Source organism: Bos taurus, chromosome 8 (assembly GCF_002263795.3).
Source record: "Bos taurus isolate L1 Dominette 01449 registration number 42190680 breed Hereford chromosome 8, ARS-UCD2.0, whole genome shotgun sequence".
Classification (NCBI taxonomy): domain Eukaryota; kingdom Metazoa; phylum Chordata; class Mammalia; order Artiodactyla; family Bovidae; genus Bos; species Bos taurus.
Window position 1 is genome coordinate 23507028 of NC_037335.1, and position 13455 is coordinate 23520482.

The following is a 13455-nucleotide window of genomic DNA, read 5'->3' on the forward strand; positions in this document are numbered from 1 at the left end:
GAAAACTGTATCAGGAACTCTTTCTTCCCCTTCATTTCAATGGTTTAGATTCTAAAACAAACCAAATCTGTCTAGGATCATAACCGCAAATAAGATCTTTTGGAGATTTTCAAAGGAGAGGAGTTTAGAGTCCTGCAAAGACAAAATAAAATAAGCCTGGAATTTTCTAAATTAAAGCAAATAAAATCCTACAATGACCACAAGTTAAGATGCATGTGTAATACAAATATGTCTTTGAAAATTAGGGAGAAACTCTAGAAAGCCTCTTGTCAATGTCAGGAAACTAGGTTTTGTCTAACAAATCCCCCTAGTAATTTTAAATAAAAATAAATATTGCTCACATCCTGGACTTCCAGTATGACAGTTTCTGAAGTAATAACCTTAAATTGCCAACAGAAATATCATGTTGTGTAGAAACTGTCGTGGTAAGAGCATGCAAATGAGTCCCGCACACAGCAATTGTGCACACCACTAGATAAATGCCCTTTAATCAGTGTGGGTAAACAAGAGAAAAATGATATATGCCAACACTGAAATCCTGTTTCTGAAGACAGGCCCAGACAAAACATCTGGTTTTCATAGTCATTTCTGTTTCTACCTATTAGTATACGGCTATCTTGCAACAAATCTTGCCAAGGTCTGCTTCTGTTAAAGAAAGATCACTCAAGAAAAAAACAGTCACAGTGCATCACATTTCATGTTTCCTGTAACTCATCTCATCTAAACTCAAACAACGGAAACTTAGTCTGTGTCTCGCAGACAAACAATAACAACAAACACACAAAAAGGACAAATTTCTATATGATTGCCCCAGGATCATGATAACTACAGTGTTTACGGAGATTTTTACTATACAACAGGAATTAATTTTCTCAAGTGCTCTGTGATAGGGAAGAGAACAGCCTCTCTGAACCGGGTTGGTTTCCATGGCTTCTGGCATTTTCTTTCATCCCTGTCTCAGTGTGGGCCTACAACAAGCAAGGGACTCTGGAAGGATATGAGGATTATAAATCGATCAGTGACTGCAGAGGGTTCAGAAATGGGCAGAGAGAGTCACAAATGGACATAAATAGATTATGAAGCGTCTGTGGGAACAAAGAGATCAGCTCTGTCTGAAATCTACACCCCTCATCCCATTGCTTCTTTTTTAAAAATCAGATACTCAAACAGTATGAAAGAGATATTCAGATCATGAAATAAACTTAAAAAAATTATAAAGACAGGTTTCTTGCTTTTCTGGTTAAGTACTCATTCTGTCAAGTAGAGTAGGGGGAGACTTGTCAACATATTAGCAAAACTCCTTGAAAGAATGAACCCACCAATTCCTGCTTCCTCTCTCATTGTTCAGGAAGCTGAGGAGGCACTAATTAGCCCTTGACCTTGCTCTCTGTTTCCAAAATGTGGGGACTTCCCTTTAACTTTTTTCCTATCAATTCTGTTTTCTTTCCATAAAATAGATGAACAATCTTTGAGTTCTATTTTGAGATTTGGATTACACAGAAAGAAAACCAACACCACAACTAAAACTTTTACCTCTTCAGAACTTCAAAATATCTTAAAATTTTGCTGCCAAATAATCCACGGACATCACTGCACAACTGAGAATATCCACGTGCTGTGTGCTAAGTCGCTCAGTCGTGTCTGACTCTTTGCGACCCTATGGACCATAGACTGACAGGCTCCTCTGTCCATGGGATTCTTCAGGCAAGAACAGTGGGGCGGGTTGCCATGCCCTCCTTCAGGGGATCTTCCTGACCGGGGATCGAACCCATCTGGGAAGCTCAAGTCTCGGCAAATTGGCAAAGAGAGCATTGAATGTTTTTGGAAAGACAATGATCTCAATTGCTTCTTGAGTTAAGAAAAGAAAGTAGTATGAAAAAAATGCAAAAGTAAATAAGCAAATCAAATGTCAAGCTTCTAAGAACAAAGACGCTCATGCCAGGAAACCTATTTAAAAGGAGGTTATAAACTGAAGGTTAAAGCTACTCCTCCTGCTGCTACTCAGACCACATCTGAGGGTAGGTGCAGGGAGGCAGTCAGGCTTGAGCCTAGACACCAGCCTGAACTCCCCAGGTTTCCTGAGATTATACCTAGTCTTTGTGTTCTGTGGAGTTAGCTGGGGCCAATCTCCTGTAAAATGCACTTTCTCACTTTTTCCCTTACAGAAGAGAGACTTAGGGAAGCGGCTTGCATACAGCCATGCCCTTACTCTCCAGCTGTGCTACAGACACAAGAGACTTTCTTGACCATTTTTAACACAAACAGATTTTAGGATCCCGTTCCAATTCAACACATAACCCTCCCATATAGGTTAATGTCTCTAGGCTGACAAATATAATTAGCATTTTAAAGTATGAAAATCATGTATCATTTGCTATACTTGTGAGAAGCCTTTGAAGGAAAGCCAATCAACAAACAAGTTCCAAATCATGACGTTTCAACCCTGTTATTCAACAGATGATAAAGCAAGGTTCTCAAGCACTGTGCACTAAGTTTTAATTAACATGTGCAATATACTTTTTCTAAGACTAACTCTGCATACCCACGCAATGACAGGTGTCTGATGGACTGCTGAGGTGAGCAGGTTCTATGATTTAGGAAAGAGTAAGAGTTTCTGTGTATAAGAGGTAGTACTAAGTATAATGAAACATTACTGCATGTGCCTAAAAGAAGAGACCACATTATGGAAATATGCAAATAGAAGAAAGGGGGGAAAGAAGGATAATAAGGCCAGAGTGGGGACAGAAGCTGATTACAGGACCAATAGGGTGATCAGTGTATCTCATTCAGAAGGTGAAGCCTGAGTGAAAACTTGAAGATGAAGATGTAAAAACAAAGGAAAGTGCTGGTGGGAATGGAAAATGGCTCAGCTGCTATGGAAAACAGTTTGGTGGGTCCTCAAAGAGTTAGACATAGAATTATGACTCAGCAATGCCACTCCTGGGCTTGAATCTGCTGCAAATGCAGGAGACTCGAGACATGGGTTCAATCCTTGGGTTGGGAAGATCCCCTGAAGAAGGAAATGGCAACCCACTTCAGTATTCTTACCTGGAAAATTTCACGGACAGAAGAGCCTGGTGGGCTACAGTCCACAGGGTTGCAAAGAGTCAGACACGGCTGAGCATGCGCACACACAGACTCACACACAGTCCCACTCCTAGGTATATACTGAAAAGAACTGAAAATACATATTCAAACAAATACTGTAATATATGCTAAAGCAGCACTTTCACAAGAGGTGAAAGGCAGAAATAACCCATAAATGAATTTGTTCATGAAAGAATAAATGGATGAACAAAAAAATGATATATCCACAATGGAATGTTATTCAGCCATAAAAAGGAACAAAGTACTAAAGCAGGCTACAACATGGATGTACCCTGAAAACATGATGTGAAAGTGAAAGAAACCAGACACGAAAGGTCACATATTATATGATTCTGTTTACATGAAATGTCCAGAACAGGGAAATCCATACAGATAGAAAGCAACTTAGTGGTTGCCAGGGATGGGGAAATGAAGAAGTGGGAGGGAACATTTAGTATATACATGGTCTCATTTGACGGTGATGAAAAGGTTTCAGAGCTAGATAGCGGTGATGGTTACTCACTGAAAAGGTACTAAATACCACTGATGTACACACTTTAAGCCTTAAAATGGTTAGTATGATGTTACGTGACTTTTAATTCAATCAAAAAACAAAATAAAAGATAAGGCAAAGGTCCCTAAAGTGACTGCATGGCTCACTGTTTTAGGAACAGAAGGGAGGCCAGTATGATGAGCACAGACAGAGAAGCAGAGAGGAGAGTGGAAAGAGAGAGGGCTGGTGAGTCAACAGGAGAAAGGATGGCCTTCTAGGTCAGTCCTCAGGACTTGCCTTTACTCTCACTAAAGGGGGAGTCATTATGAGGTTTTGAGACAATATGATCTAATCTACATTGAAAAGGATCTTATGGACTGTTCTGTTGAGAAGAGACTATAGTGGGCAAAGGTCAAAGCAGAGAAATCTGCTCAGAGGCACCTGCAAAACTATAGGTAAGAGATATTGGTGGCTCAGAGTGGTATCATTTAGACTGTAGAATAATAGTTTTCAAGTATTTAGTTATGTAATTTTTCCACCTCACCCCAAATGTTAAGTAAAATGCCAATATATAAAGCATGAATCAGAGAAGCAGAATTTGTCTAGAGGAAGTAAGGAGGAAGGCTGGGGGCTGGGTGCTCAGCCCTCATGATCATCTCAGTCTACCCTCGGTGGGCCCTCGTGAGTGCTCATGCACGCATGCTCAGTCGTGTCTGACTCTTTACGACCCTGTGGACTGTACAGCCCACCAGGCTCCTCTGTCCACGGGATGCTCAAAGGCAAGAATACTGAAGGGGGTTGCTAGTTCCTTCTCCAGAGGATCTGCCCAACCCAGGGATAGAACCTGCATCTCTTAGCCTGTGGTGGTCCTTAGAATTCTTTAAAATGCAGTTTTAACTAGAGGCATATAAGAGAGATCAGTGGTTGTCAGGAGATGGGGGAGCACGGGAGGGGCTGACTGCATAGGGGCATGGGGTGATTTTAGGGTACTGGAACTGTCCTTATCTTGACTGTGGTACTGATTAGATGAATATGTTCACTTCTCAAAATTCATAGAACTATACACTAAAATGGGAGAAACCTACCATATATACATAACTCAATAAAATAAAATTTAAAATACATAGTTTGAAAATGACCACTTTTAGAACACATACTTCTCAAACATTCACCTCCCACTATCTAATACACTCTGTACACTTCTTTGCATCATCATTCAAAAGCCACTCTCCCTCTTATCATTCCTCTATCAACATTACCCTATCAATATTGCAGTCACCCAGATCTGAAACTTCTGATTTATCCTGGACTTCTCCCTTGCCTCCAACTCAACTGTCAACTCTGCCTCTGAAATGTTCACTGCGCTTGTCCCTACTTTCTTCCTCACTGCTGCTGCTGCTAAGTCGCTTCAGTCGTGTCCAACTCTGTGCGACCCCATAGACGACAGCCCACCAGGCTCCCCCATCCCTGGGATTCTCCAGGCAAGAACACTGGAGTGGGTTGCCATTTCTGTCTCCAATGCATGAAAGTGAAAAGTGAAAGTGAAGTCACTCAGTCGTGTTCGACTCTGTGCGACCCCATGGACTGAAGCGCACCAGGCTCCTCCGTCCATGGGATTTTCCAGGCAAGAGTACTGGGGTGGGGTGCTATTGCCTTCTCCTTCTTCCTCACTGAGTTAGTCCTAATTCCTGTCTTAATTATTGAGGCCATCTAGCTCATCTCTTAACAGTCTAAAATCTTCCTTCCTTCTAATACATCCTGAACGATGTTGCTACTATTACATTAACTCAGAATTTTTCAAAAAACCTTTGATGGTTCATTAAAGAATAAAGTCCAAAATTCCTCTATGCTATGTCCAAAGTATTTTAAAATTAAAAGTACACCATTTACTTTAAGAAATAATTTGTTGTTATGTGAGAACTCTGCTGGCTAAGATCCTTAACCAGTTCCCCCACTTACTTTCTGCTCCTCTTTCATTTAATCTGTATTCTGGTTCACTTAGGTTATAAACCAATTTCCAAGCCTGTCCAATACTCTTTAAGACCTTCGTGTTCCCTGATTGCTTCCATGGCTTTGAATGTCCTGTGTTCCTTCCTCTCATCTCTACTTTCTGAAATATTTCTCCCATCCCTACACTTGTAGTACACTATTCTACACCTCTCTTGTTATACTCAACAGGTTGCATTTTTTTGTGATTGGACACTAATCATACCAACCTAAGAGCAGAGATCATATTCTATTCACCCTGGAATCCCTCTCATGGACACTGAACCCACAACAGTGTCTCACACATAAATGTTCCCTTAAAGACCTGCTGAGCTTAACCACATTAAATGTACAGTGTTCGCTTTACGGCAAAATCTTGTCATGTGAAAACTACACTATCATAAACAAGTAATCACAGAGAGTTATGATGTGTGAAAACACAATGTTAGAAAACCATTTTAATAGGCACAGCCAAATTCTAATACAAGTTGTTGAGGATATGATTATTTGAAATTTTACAAAACATGTTCAAAATGTTCTGGCTGGGAAGTGTTTCATTCCAGTTAAAAACACAGTGAGTGACAAAGCGAAATTTAAAGTGAGTATTATAAACTTTACAGTTTGAAATTTCCTAACCAAACATTTTAATTAGTATCACACAAGTTCTAGTGACATATACCTGAAATGCTAGCTAAACAGAGAATATCCTGCTTAGAAACACAATTCACAAACGTAGAGCAAATGCCAAAAGACAGAATGAAAAAGGAGATCTAGTTTCCCCATGGACACATACTTTACTTGAAGGGACTATGTGCATGCATGCTTAGCTGCTTGGTTGCATCTGACTCTATTCTACCCCATGGACTGTAGCCCGCCAGGCTCCTCTGTCCGCGGGGTTCTCCAGGCAAGAACACCGGAGTGCGTTGCCATTTTCTCCTCCAGGGGATCTTCCTGACCCAGGGACAGAACCTGGGTCTCCTGAACTGCAGGCAAATACTCTGCTGTCTGAGCTACCAGGGAAGCCACTTAATTTGATAATTTACTGTTCAGAACACATTGCCTAGAAGTTTGGTAATGTTCTCTGCCTCCTGAGTGGTCTTAACAAATATACTTATTCATTTATAAGAAAATAGTCATTTCAACAGCCCTTCATCAAATAACTTAAATCGTGTAAGTCAAGCTTTGGGGAGGTTGACTATGAAACTGGAATGGGATGAGGTAGAACAGCATGTAAAACTGACAGGTCAAGTGTTTGCTATGGATTTTAAAACCTCAATCTCACAAAGTAAGGCGTTTTCACGTTTCCCAGATGTATATCTTATTATCAAAAGAATAAAAGCATTTAACTTCAGTTGCTACCCAGACACACCAATACTGAGTCACTGCATTTGGTCTGTGACATATGCACACTCCTCCCACATTCCCAGAAGAAAAACCATTTGTACTTAGTGTTAGAGACCCCCAAGGCTGCTCAATGTTCCACTGTATATAAATAAGAAAGCACAGGCTTCAGTTGTCTGTCAATAGTAATCTTGTTTACACAGAATAATTTTTTGTTATTCCCGTCCCCTGACAAATACTGACTGGAAGACAAGAAGGGAGGGCTTGTGACGGACACATTTTTAAAGGAGAATGACACTCGTCACTTTGTAGGTGCTTTCTGGACATTTTAAACTCTCTCTCTCCTCCCTCCCTCCCACTTTCTCTCTCTACCTCAGTCTCTCTTCTCTCCCCCAACTCCCCTTTCCCATCAGGATAACATTAGCTTGAAAGCTGACAATTCAATCATGTCTCAAGCAACCATTTACTCTGTTATTTAATAGGAAGGGGGAAAACCCTGTTACCATAACAACTCACATTGCACAGTAATTACAGAGTCTCTAAAATATAGCAAACCATACTTTTCACAGTGTTTTCTAAGCGGAATGTGTAACAAGCACAGATACCACTTCTCCCAATTATTATTCAAAATTTTTGTCTAATTGTTTCTTATTGCATGAATGCTAACACGCTCCATGCTTTTCACAAGAAATACGTTTTTAAATAAAGAAGGTACTGAAAGAAAAGGGGAAATGATGGGTTATAGCCCATGTACTTTTGGGTATCTAGGGGAAAATGTAAAGAAGGCAGAAGAAAAAAAAATAACTTACAAGGTAAAATAAACAAGTGATGATCAATTTCAAAAGAAAGAAAGAAGAAAAAAATCTCTTTCAGAGTAGTGCCGGCAATAAGCCCAATAAAGGTTTCGCTGGAAAAAAAGGATGAAAAAAGAGCTCATTCCCTAGTGCTAAGGCAGAAATATGGTTAGGTAGCAGCAGCAGGACTGGGAAAATTTGCATGTGCCCGAAGATGTAGGAAATAATGAAGCAAGGCTGCCATTCTCATCCAGGGACAAATCAGTATCATCCAATTTAGGGGAGAGTGTCATGTCAGAGTTAGAAATGCCAAAGGATGACAAGACAGGCAGCAACTTCCAGGGAAAGAGACATGTCATTCACCTTCAGCTTCCTCATCAAATGGAGCCAAGTCAGTCTCAGGATGAGAAGAAGTACTCATAAATCAGGGCAGAGGAGGAGCTTGAAGAAGCTCTAGTAGGTCTGAAATGACCCCTGCTGGTCCCCTTTTCAAAGGAGCAAAGAGAGCAAGGGCACTTCAGTTTCAGAGAAATCTAAACTACCCCTGGTAGGTCAGGTCAAACCCAATTCAGATTTAGGTCCGTGAGTCTTCTCAAAGTACAAGGGAGAGTTTCAATTTAAAACAAAAACAGTTTTTAGAAAGAAGGGTGTTAAAGAATTTATCACAGATTAAACAGCTAGTTCTCCAAGACACTGAATATATTTGATTTAACTAATGTCATTATTGAGAAATACTAGACAATTCCATGGAGCAAAATACACTTAAAAAAATGAAGAGCAGAGCATTTGAATATTCATTTACCCATTCATTCACTCACTCACTCATCTATAGTTGTATGCATTAGGGCTATAGAATATCCTATAGGTATATGTAAACTTTGGCAGAGAGGGGAGGCTAAACCATATAAATGAATAACAACACAGTTTATAATAGCTTGTTCAAATGACAATAATGTCATTTCCTAGTAAGATCTCAACAATTATTAGATTCACCATCAATTTAATTGCAACATTTCTGGAAAAAGGAAATGATCCCACTAAATGCACATGTAAAATATAAGACACACCCAAGTTTCGAAAGGATTAAAATCATTTATAAAGTGTCTACTATGTGCCAGGAATACCAACCACTGGAACTACATATGGCCAAAACAAACTCCCTGATTTTATGAAGTGCACACTTTTAAAAAGGAGAGATACACACTAACTGCCATGTATGCTGTGCCACCGAAATTCCCTCTTCAGGATTAGTAGGGATGGATGGATAGATAGTGTAAATAGTCTCATATATTATGTAACTTGAATTCATAGTTACAAACTTTCCTAAAGCAAACTCCAAGCCCAGACTTTTCACTAGAAAATTCTACCACTTAAGGAAAAATTACTAGGAGAACATTATCCTGATAACATATCAGGCAAAGATAGTACAAGGAAACCACAAAACCATATCCCTCATAGGTGCCACGGGGCAAAAATCCTTAATAAAATGTGTGAGTGCTAAGTCACTCCAGTTGGGTTTGACTCTGTGTGATCCTATGGACTATATAGCCCACCAGGCTTCTCTGTCCATGGGGTTCTCCAGGCAAGAATACTGGAGTGGGTTGCAGTGTCTTCCTCCATGGGATCTTCCCGACCCAGGGATTGAACTCACATCTCTTATATGTCTTATGCATTGGCAGGATGCATACCACTAGGATCACCTGGGAAGCCCTCTAACAAAGTATTACTAGCAAATCAAATTCAGCAATAAATAGGATACTATATTATAATCAAGTGGAGTTTATCCTAGGAATGCAGATTTGCTTCACATTATAAAAATTAATCAAAATAATTCATCCTACTAACAAGTGAAAAAAGTATATAATCATTTCAACAAATGTAGAAAAAACCCATTTGACAAAATTCAACATCTATTTATAATAAAAAAAAATACTTCCCAATTTAGGAATAAAGGAAACTTCATCAACCTAAGGAGAAGGCAATGGCACCCCACTCTAGTACTCTTGCCTGGAAAATCCCATGGACGGAGGAGCCTGGTAGGCTGTAGTCCATGGGGTCGCTAAGAGTTGGACACGACTGAGCGACTTCACTTTATTTTTTCACTTTCATACATTGTACAAGGAAATGGCAACCCACTCAAGTGTTCTTGCCTGGAGAATCCCAGGGATGGCGAAGCCTGGTGGGCTGCTGTCTATGGAGTCGCGCAGAGTCGGACACGACTGAAGCGACTTAGCTGATACAGAATATCCATAAAATCTCTATACTAACAGTAAATATAACATTATATGTAATGTTAAGCATCCTGAATGCTTTCCTCCAAGACTATTTTGTTAACAAAATAAGAATGTCTACTCTCACCACTTCTATTCAACCATACCAAAGGTCCCTAGACAGTGCAATTAGGCAAGAAAAAGAAATCAAAGGCATACAGATTGGAAAGAAAAACATTAAGACAATCTCTATTCATAGACAACATTGCAATGAAAATCAAAAAGAATCTACAAAAAATCTACAAGAATATATAAGTAGGTAGAGTAAGGCCATAAAAAAGTATCAATTATATGTTTATATTTTATCAATGAACAGTTGGAAATAAAGACAAACCAAAAAACATTCTAATTGCCCTAGCATAAAAATACTTTGGGATGTGCAGTACTTATTAAATTTAGCAAAATAGGTGCAAGATTTGTAGTAAGAAAACAACAAAACACGGACCTAAAATAATGGAGAAATATACCTTGCATACTGGTTAAAAAACTCAATATTATTAAGATATCAGTTCTCTCCCAGACTAATATACAAATTCTGTGCATTTGTAATCAAAATTACAGCAGGTTTTTAAAATAGTTTCTCAAAGCTGATTTAAAATGTATGTAGAGACTTTGGGATTGACATGTTCATACTATTATATTTAAAGTGGATAGCCAACGAGGACCTACTATATAGCACAGGGAACTCTGCTCATGCTATGTGGCAGCTTGGATGGGATGGGGATTTGGGGGAAAATGGATACATGTATATATATGGTGGAGTGCCTCTGCTGTCCAAAACTACCACATTGTTAATCAGCTATACTCCAATATAAAATTTAAAAAACGTGGACTCATGGTTGATGAAGGCTGGGATGTGAGGGAAATGGAGAGTGACTGCTAATGGGTATAGAGTTACTTTATATTGTGATGAAAATATTCTAAGATTGACTGTGGTGATGGCTCTACATCTCTGTGTATATACTAAAACCACTGACTTGCACACATTCAATGAGTGAATTCTACAGTCTATAAATTATACCTCATTTTTTGAAAATTCAAAAAGATAACATGGGAAAAAAAGAAAACAGAAAGTTTTTGAGACTTTGGATAAGACAAAAAGCAAGAACCAAAGAAAGAAAAACTTGATAAATTCTGCAAAACTGAAGAGATACTCTTCAAAAGACACTATTAAGGAAATAAAAAGACAAGTTAGAGAGTAGGTAAAAACATGTGCAAGACACATTTCTAATTAAAAAAAAAAACAACAAACTTATATCCAGAATATATAAAGAATTCTCATTTGAAAACAAAAACCTGGATTTAAAATGGGCAAAAGAACACAACACTCCATGATGTGAATAAATACATGAAAAGCAGCTCAACATCAGTAGTCATTAAAAAAACACAAATTAAAAACCACAAAAGGAAAACCACTAACCACTATGAGAACTGCTAAATTTTAAGAACTGACCATATTGAGCGCTGGCAAGGAGGGAGAGCAACCAGAACTTCCTTATGCTGCTGGTGGGCCTTCAAAGTGGGACAGTCACTGGAAAAACAGTTGGGTTTTCATATTCACTCACCCAAAGACCTAGCACGTCCACTCGTATGTAGTTATTTAATCAAGAGAAATTAAAATAGATGTCCACATATACACCTGTATAGTAACGTCTATAGCAGCTTCAGTCATAATCTGGAAAAAGTAGAAACAGCCCAAACGTCCATCCATGGGTAAATTAATCAACAAATTGAAACTATGATGACAGACTTTAAAAATAAGACAGAATTAAGAACTGTGAAATCATACTTTTTGGGTTCAATTTCCAGGCTCTTCTACTTATGTGTGTCTAGTACATAAACAGTACCAATCTCACAGTGTGAATATAGAGATTAAATGAATGAACATATGCACGGCAAACTTTAAAGTGCCTGAGCTGGTTATGAGTTATTATTATTGCAATTGTTATTCTCATTAACTAGCTCTTAAATTTTTTATTATTTGTTGCCAGATACTCTGAGAAACTGCTTGGTCATTCTCTCTCTCTGCCTTTTTAAAAAATGAATTATAGTAAGCAGAAGATAAATCCAACCCAAAATCCTGCCACAGATGCAGCATAATTCTGTCTAATGCAACTTCCAAGTAACTCCTAAAATTATGACCTTTTCTCATCTCTTTGAAATTTTCTGCTGCTGCTGCTGCTGCTAAGTTGCTTCAGTCATGTCCGACTCTGTGCGACCCCTTAGATGACAGCCCACCAGGCTTCCCCATCCCTGGGATTCTCCAGGCAAGAACGCTGCAGTGGGTTGCCATTTCCTTCTCCAATGCAGGAAAGTGAAAAGTGAAAGTGAAGTCACTCAGTTGTGTCCGACTCTTAGCGACCCCATGGACTGCAGCCTACCAGGCTCCTCCGTCCACGGGTATTCTATAATACAAGCAACAAGTACCATAACTCAAATATTTTCTCTGTTCACAAAACTAAGGTACACCTCACAAGTTCTGATACCATTTGCTTAATTTATCAGATGTCTTCTGCCACCCCTACATTAACACTTTTCCTTGTTTCTGTTATGATGAAAGCAAAAGTGTTAGTCACTCAGTTGTGTTTGACTCTGTGATTGCAAGGGCTGTAGCCCGCCAGGCTCCTCTGTCCATGGGATTTTCCAGGCAAGAATATTGGAATGGGAAGCCATTCCCTTCTCCATCTGTTATGATAGCGACTTTTAAATTCAGGCTTCCCTTAAGAGTTAACATGTTGGTTATCCACGTTAAGTACACAGCTTTAAAGAACAAAAAAGTACCAAATCTCTTTCTTCTCCATAACAACGAATAAGATAATAGGGAGAACAAATCTAGAAATTACCTATTGTTTTTCTTCGCTTACGAAATTAAACTTTTCTTCTTCCCAGAGAATCACTACTCTCCCCAGATCTTCCTTCCTTTGTTAAAGACATTGTATTAAACAAAGATTTACAAAATTTCAATTCTAACCAAATATATAAAACTAATATGGGTAGCATCAGTTTAATTCACTTCAGTCGCTCAGTCGTGTCCGACTCTTTGTGACCCCATGAATTGCAGCACTCCAGGCCTCCCTGTTCATCACCAACTCCCGGAGTTCACTCAAACTCATGTCCATTGAGTTGGTGATGCCATCCAGCCATCTCATCCTCTGTCGTCCCCTTTTCCTCCTGCCCCCAGTCCCTCCCAGCATCAGAATCTTTTCCAATGAGTCAACTCCGCATGAGGTGGCCAAAGTACTGGAGTTTCAGCTTTAGCATCATTCCTTCCAGAGAACAGCCAGGGCTGATCTCCTTTAGAATGGACTGGTTGGATCTCCTTGCAGTCCAAGGGACTCAAGAGTCTTCTCCAACACCACAGTTCAAAAGCATCAATTCTTTGGCGCTCAGCTTTATTCACAGTCCAACTCTCACATCCACACATGATCACTGGAAAAGCCATAGCCTTGACTAGACGGACCTTTGTTGGCAAAGTAATGTCTCT

The 13455-nt window shown here is 39.3% G+C and overlaps 1 protein-coding gene across 6 annotated transcripts in view; it reads right to left on the reverse strand.

Annotated features, from left to right (window-relative positions):
• FOCAD (focadhesin) overlaps positions 1–13455 on the reverse strand; it is a 302741-nt gene that overhangs the window by 84576 nt on the left and 204710 nt on the right.